Source organism: Ochotona princeps, chromosome 2, assembly GCF_030435755.1.
Source record: "Ochotona princeps isolate mOchPri1 chromosome 2, mOchPri1.hap1, whole genome shotgun sequence".
Taxonomy (NCBI): domain Eukaryota; kingdom Metazoa; phylum Chordata; class Mammalia; order Lagomorpha; family Ochotonidae; genus Ochotona; species Ochotona princeps.
In genome coordinates this window covers 10243699-10251486 of record NC_080833.1, presented here as the reverse complement: position 1 = coordinate 10251486, position 7788 = coordinate 10243699, and positions in this window count along the sequence as shown.

Here is a 7788-nt window from a genome sequence, read left to right as displayed (position 1 = left end):
GTGCAGGGTCCCAAAGGTTTGGGCTGTCCTCTCCTGCTTTCCCAGGCCACAAGCAGGAAGCTGGATGGGAAGTGGAGCTGCCGGGACTAGAACCAGCGCCCATATGGGATCCCGGGGCGTTCAAGGCGAGGACCTCACCCGCTAGGCCACAGCGCCAGACCCGGGAAACAGTGGCTTTAAGAACTCAATCCCTGCCATACCCAGGGAAGACCCACCCGGATGGAGCTCCTGGCTCATGACCTTCCTGGTCTAGAATGGGCTGCTGCTACCATTCAGGGAAGAAACCAGTGGATGGAAGATCTCTTTGTCACAGTATCTGTGAAAGAAACAACATTTTTTGAAACCCACCTATTCTTATTGGAAAGGTGGGCTTACAGGGAGGAGAAACAGTGAAAAAGATCTTCCATCTGATGATTCACTCCTCAAATGGCCACAGCAGCTAGAGCTAAGCTCATTCGAACGAGGAATCAGAGGCTTGTTTAGGGTCTCCCTTGCAGGTGCAGGGTCCCAAACCCTTGGGCCATCCTCTCTGTGCTTTCCTAGGTCACAAGCAGGGAGCTGGATGGGAAGTAGAGTAGCTGGGACGTGAACTGGTGCCCATATGGGATGCTGGTGAGAATTAGCCATTTGAGCCATTGCACTTACTCCAAGAAATAAGCATTTTTTTTTTAAAGCACGCAATACTGTTGTTACAAACATAAAACAGTCTTGGATGGGAATGCAAGAGCAAGAGCCCCTAGTGAGCAAATGTTCTATTTGTTGCATAAATTGGGGCTTTGTTAGCAGTTGTTAAGAAACAAATGGCAGAGCCTGCATAAGATAGTGGCTAAAGCCCTCACCTTGCCTGCGCTAGAATCCCATACGGTCCCGGCCTGTGTCTTGGCTGCTCTGCTTCCTTCCAGCTCCCTGCTTGTGGCCTGGGAAAGCAGTCGAGGACGGCCCAAAGCCTTGGGACCCTGCACCTGCATGGGAGACTTGGAAGAGTCTCCTGGCTCCTGGTTCAAAACAGCTCAGCCAGCCATTGTGGCCATTTAGGGAGGGAACCATCAGATGGAAGAGGTTTCTCTCTGTTTCTCCTTCTCTCTGTGAATCTACCTTTCCAATAAAAAAGAAGAGAAAAGGAAAGGAAAGGGAAGTGAAGGAGAAGAGAGGAGGGGAGGGGAGGAAAAAGAAAAAATTGAAACAAATGGCAGAGCCCAGTAGAATGGCTTGGTTGACCAATCCCCGCCTTGAGTGCCAGTTCGTGTCTGGTTGTCTTGTCTCTCCTCCTTTCTGTGGATCTGCCTTTCCAATGTGAATAAAGAAACAACATGGCAGTCCCCAGCTACCTAGGCTGCTTTATGTTCAGGCACGTGTTAACCCTGCTGGGAGAAAAGCATCAAAGGTGGCACACATCCTAGGCCTGATTAATGACACATGTATGTTAACTATACCAGCATAGTCACCTATTTTGTTTTTCTTTTTTAAGAGACATGTGGGTAAAGTAAGGGACACCAGGCCTAGACATACCACCCTGACCCCCAGATGGAGTTGTTACAGATTGCCCAGGGAAGGCGTCTGGGGATCTGTTGGAGTGGGAGCGGCTGAGGGCATGTTTGACAGGAGAGGGGTGACTTCTGGGGGCTTCCACAGACCAGGCCACTGCACTTACAGGTAGCTGAGTGAAATGAGATGGGGTGGTTTAGAGGAGGGAATCGGGAAAGCATGGCTGGGTCATGCTAAGACGCCTGCCGTGTGAGAGAGCTAGTCTGAGCTAAATAGCATCACTCGGCACCTGCTGACACATGCAAAAGCTGGGGTTAGGAACAATGCCTGGCTGGGCTAGGCCGCAGTACCTGCCCATGAGCGTCAGAACAGGAAGTGGGCATGTCAGGCTAGGCCACAGCACCCATCAGAACATGAGAGAATTGGATCTGAGGGCAGATTGTTTTTTTAAAGATTTATTTAGTTTTATTGCAAAGACAGAGAGAGGAAGAGACAGAGAGAAAGATCTTCTGTCTGATGATTCACTCCCCAAGTGACCACAACAGCCAGTGCTGTGCCGATCCGAAGCCAGGAACCAGAAACTTCTTTCTAGGTCACCCACGCGGATGTACAGTCCCAGTGCTCTGGGCAGTCCTCCACTGCTTTCCCGGGCCACAGCAGGGAGCTGGATGGGAAGTGGAGCTGCTGGGATTATAACCAGTGCCCATATGGGATCCTGGCATGTTCAAGGGGAGGACTTTAGCCACTAGGCCACAGCGTCGGGCTTCTAAGGGCAGATTCTGAGAGAACTTGTGGGCTTGCTTCTGTGGGACTGCAGCACCCACCGGTTTGTGCAGAGAGGTAGGGGTGGTGATAGGTCTAACCAGGCTGGACCATAGAACTCAACATACAGGAACACACCTGACACTTATAGGAGCCATGACTGGGAGGAAACCAGGCTGATCCAGGCTGCAGTACCTGCTAGGACTGAGGGCAGACCATGCCAACCTGCTGGTTCAGGTGAGATCCTGGGCCAGATAGGGGGATTTGGGAAATCCCCTGCTAGGCTGCAGCGCTGGGGAGCACAATAGCTGGGGTTTGGGGTGGGCCAGGTAAGGCTGCAGTATTTGTATGGGCTGGGTCTTGGGGCAGGCCAGGCTGCAGCACCCATTGGCACTCACAGGAGCCGGAATGGATGTGGGCCAGGCTAGGCCACAGCACCTGCTGGCAAGTGTCAGGACTGGGTAAAATATCGCTTCTCAGCCTTTTGGTTAAGATCAAGTGTAGGCCTGGGTATAAATCGTGTTAGGCTGGACCATAGTACCCACTGGTTAGCACAAGATCCAGGGCTGGGGACGGGCTTGGTAGGGAAACTATGTACACTCCTGTGTGAGGCTGCAGCTCCCTCTGTAAGCACAAGAGCCAAGGCTGGTGGCAGACTGGACTGGCCAAGGTGGCAGCACCCATTGGCATATTTGTGGGCTGGGCCTCGGGGCAGGGTGGGCTGAACTAAACTGCAGCACCCATGGGTGTGCACAAGAGCCAGATGGGATGTGGGATGGATCAGGCTGGCCCACAGCACATGAACCGGGATTGGGATGGGCCTGGGAGGGGTTTTTGGGGGTTGCCCAGACTAGGCTGTGACACTTGGTGCTGTGCATAAAGACCAGGCCTGTGGTGGGCGGAGCTAGGCCGTAGCATCCATCAGTTAATGTGAGAGATGGGGCCAGAGTGGAACGGACCAGCCAGCCGCATCTACCAGTGTGTGCATATGCTGATGTAGGTGATGGTCCAAACCTGACCCTGCACTGGCTGGCACACACACAAGGGTCAAGTGTGAGGTCACACCAGGAGAGGTTTCTTAGGGGAACTTCCCAATTAGACAGCTGGATTCACACCCAAGCCATAGGGAAAATCACAATATATGTGATCCGATCTGGGAGTGTCTTTACTGGGACCGGGTCTCTTCAGTTGTTGATGTCTACGCAGTGGGCAGCATACCCACATACACACAGGGGCTGTGACAGCTAGTTCAGCTGGGTCAGTGGAGAGCAGCAGTTGCCTCATCAGAGGGTGGAAAGCAGAACAGGTTGGACAACTCTCCTGGCCAACCTTTCTTTTCTTTTTTTAAGATGTATTTATTTCTATTGTAAAGTCAGATGTACAGAGAGGAGGAGAGACATAGAGGAAGATCTGTCTGATGATTCACTCCCCAAGTGGCCATAATGTCTGGAGCTGAGCCAATCCGACCACAGGAGCCAGGAACTTCCTCCCGGATCTCCCACGCGGGTGCAGGGTCCCAAGGTTTTGGGCTGTCCTTGACTGCTTTCCCAGGTCGCAAGCAGGGAGCTGGATGGGAAGAAGGGCTGCTGGGATTAGAACCGGAGACCATATGGGATCCTGACATGTTCAAGGCGAGGACTTTAACCACTATGCTATCACGCTGGGCCCCCTGACCAAGCTTTGCAACATGTTCCTGGGCCTACGATTCACACTGAGGTGGATTTGGTGAGCCAGTAGACCTTGGAAACATTTTCTTAACCCTGATGCCACAAAACCAACAATGCCTCCGAACTATCAATACCGCTCAAGCAATACACTCAGCACATTCCCCCCACATCAGGGTTTCTAAAACGATCATCTAATAATTGTCCCCTCCCCTCTAAAAACAAAACAACAACAGCAAAACAAACAAAAGACAAATAATTGTCCCCCATTCCCCGGGTGCAGATGTAGTTTGACAGCAAGGAGAGACCTCCTCCCCTTCCTACTGTGGGAAGGAAAAAAACCCCATTTATCCCACCCACCTTCCTCTGTGCCTTGATCCTCCACCACCTGAGACCTTAATGGACATGCATCCCTCTCAACTGTATCAACAATGTTAAAAATAAAACTAAAAAAGAAAGAAAAATCGAATGGAAATAAATAAATAAATAAATAAATGGTACGAACTGGTGTAGTGGTATAGTAAGCCAATCTTCCACCTGTGGTGCTGTCGTCCCATAGATACCAGCTTGTGTCCTAGCTACCCCACTTTCTTTTTTCTTTTTTAAAGCTTTGTTTTATTTTTTTATTGGAAAGTCAGATATATACAGAAGAGGAAAGACAGAGAGGGAGATCTTCCATCTGCTGATTCACTCCCCAAGTGGCCACAACGGCTGGAGCTGAGCCAATCCGAAGCCAGGATCCTGGATCCTCTTCCAGGTCTCCCATGTGGGTGCAGGATCCAAGGTTTTGGGCCATCCTTGACTGCTTTGCCAGGCCACAAGCAGGGAGCTGGATGGGAAGTGGGGCTGTTGGGACTAGAACTGGCACCCATATGGGATCCTGGCACATGCAAGGTGAGGATTTTAGCCGCTAGGCTACTGCGCCAGGCCCCCTCTACTCTGCTTCTGATCTAACTCCATGCTAATGGCCTGGGAAGATGACACAAATGCTTAGGCACCTGCATCTATGTGGGAGACCTGAAGAAGCTCCCAGCTTCAGACCAGCCCACGAATTCTGACTTTCGGTTGCTGACTTTCTTTCTTTCTTTCTTTTTTTAAGGTTTATTTATTTTTTTATTTTGGAAAGCCAGATATACAGAGAGGAGGAGAGACAGAGAGGAAGATTTTCCGTCCGATGGTTCATTCCCGAAGTGGCCGCAATGGCCTGAGCTGAGCCGATCCGAAGCCGGGAGCCAGGAGCTCTTCTGGGTCTCCCATACAGGTGCAGGGTCCCAAGGCCTTGGGCCGTCCTCGTCTGCTTTCCCAGGCCACAGGCAGGGAGCTGGATGGGAAGCAGGGCTGCCAGGATTAGAACTGGTGCCCATATGGGATCCTGGCATATGCAAGGCAAGGACCTTAACCACTATGCTATCGCGCTGGGCCCTGGTTACTGACTTTCAAGTAAAATAACAAATACTTCTTAAAAAAATAAAAAGAAACAAGTGGCAACTTACCAAACATTAAAAATGTACAGGACTTTTGATCCCAATAATATAATATATATTGCTGCTTTGTTTACTGTTACGAAAGACTAGAAGCTGGGCCTGGCACAATGATTCAATTGGCTAATTCTCCCCCTTCAATCGCCAGGATACCACACTGGTTTGTGTCCTGGCTGCTCCCCTTCCCATTCGGCTCCCTGCCTATGGTTTGGGAAAGCAGCAGAAGATGGCTAAAGCCTTAGTAAGGGTTATTGAGGTTTGCCCAATAAATAAATAATAAAATCTTTTATTTTTTTAGGCATCAACTTAAATATCCACTGTGATTATTTATAAAGAATTGGCTCAAAAATATATATATTTTAATTTGAAATGCAGATGTACAGAGAGATGGAGAGATAGAAAGATCTTCCATCTACTGGTTCACACTCCAAATGGCCACAACAGCCAGAGCTGCGCTGGTCTGCAGCCAGAAGTGTGGAGCTTCTTCTGAGTCTCCTACGTGACTGCAGGGTCCCAAGACTTTGGGCCATTCTCTGCTGCTTTCCAGGCCCTAAGCAGGCCAAAAGATGGGAAGTGGATCAGCCAGGACATGAACCAGTGCCCATATGGGATGGCAACACCTCAGGAAGAGGCTTAACCTACTACACCAAGGTATTAACCCCAAGAATTTGCTTTGGTAGGAGTTTTATGCACACCTCAATTTATCATTTTTTGTTGGTTTACTATTCCTCTTCCATCTGTCCTAGTGGACAGTGGGGCTTCTCCATTGAGATAGAGATTTAATAATTTTCTTTTAAAATACATATTATGGGCCCGGCGCCGTGGCCTAGCAGCTAAAAGTCCTCGCCTTGAATGCATGGTATCCCAAATGGGTGCCGGTTCTAATCTGGCAGCTCCACTTCCCATCCAGCTCCCTGCTTGTGATCTGGGAAAGCAGTTGAGGACGGCCCAAAGCCTTGGGACCGTGCAACTGTGTGGGAGACCTGGAAGAGGTTCTTGGCTCCTGGCTCCAGATTGGCTGAGCACCGACTGTTGCAGCTCACTTGAGTGAATCATGGGATGGAAGATCTTCCTCTTTGTCTCTCCTCCCTCTGTATATGTGACTTTGCAATAAAAATAAATAAATCTTAAAAAAAATACATATCACATGGTCTGGCTTGTAGCAGCTGCTGACTGAGTAGTTGTTTCCTGAAAGTTTTCTTAGTTGCCTGTTTCCAGGTCATTCTTTAAATCAGGAATTATCCGGTGAGTCCCCTCTGTGTGCCCATCCCTACATGAGGAGTGGGTGCTGAAGCAAGGAGCTAAACCTACGAACCCCGCCTGGTGTACACACAGAGCGCGAGGAGACTGCCTGCAATGCTATAGCCCCTGCAGGAGCGCTGAGGGAAGCCCCTTCTACTCCGCTTCGCCTCCAGCTCCCTGCGAAGGAGCCTGTGAAAGCAATGGAAGATGGGCCAAGTGCCTGTGGGAGGCTTCAATGAAGTTTCTGATTCCTGGCTTCAGCCTGGCCAAACCCTGGCCTTCGCAGCCACTTGGGGAAGTGAACCAGCAGACGGAAGATTCTGTTAGGCTGCTTTCAAATAAAAAAACTTTAAAAAAATAAAAAGAAAGTCCAGAGGGGTGGGGGGAATCCCAGTACCTATAAAACTGTGTCACATAATGCCATGGAATTAATAAAAAAAAATAAATAAAAAGAAAAGAAGAGAAAATAAAAGAAAAAGGTTGTGCCATCTCTGATTGCAGGGAGGGTTGGGACAGTGGCTGGGTATTTGAACCTGCTCTGACCACAAGTTACAATCGTGACAGGTCATCTGGGTTCCCTGGGGGTCTGAGGCAAAGAGCAGAGGCCTGGATCATATATATGACACACACATATAGACATACATATATATGTGTGTGTGTGTGTGTGTATATATATATATATATATATCCATGGGTTCAGTCCCCAAATGACCACAACAGCAGGAGCTGACCTGAACCGAAGCCAGGAGCCAGGAGCCAGGAGCTTCCTCCAGGTCTCCCAGGCAGGTTCAGGGTCCCAAGGCTTTGGCCGTCATCCACTGCTTTCCCAGACTACAATCAGGGAGCTGGATGGGAAGTGGAGCAACTGGGACACGACCTGGCGCCCATATGGGATGGCAGCATTTGGAGGTGGAGGATTAGGCTGCTGCCCTCTCTCTGGTTTTGCATGACAAGTACTTAAACATTCCTATAATCACTAAAATTGCTTTTTGTTGTTGTTGGGGTTCAATGAATTCGAGCCAGACTCCATGGCGAGTGAGATGATTTTAATGTCTAGTCCAAGGGGCAACCTCTTGCCCTAAGCAAGAACCCCAAACGAAATGACTGTGGGGGTTTTTATCGTAAAAGATTCAAAAGCTATGGGCTTGGCAGAG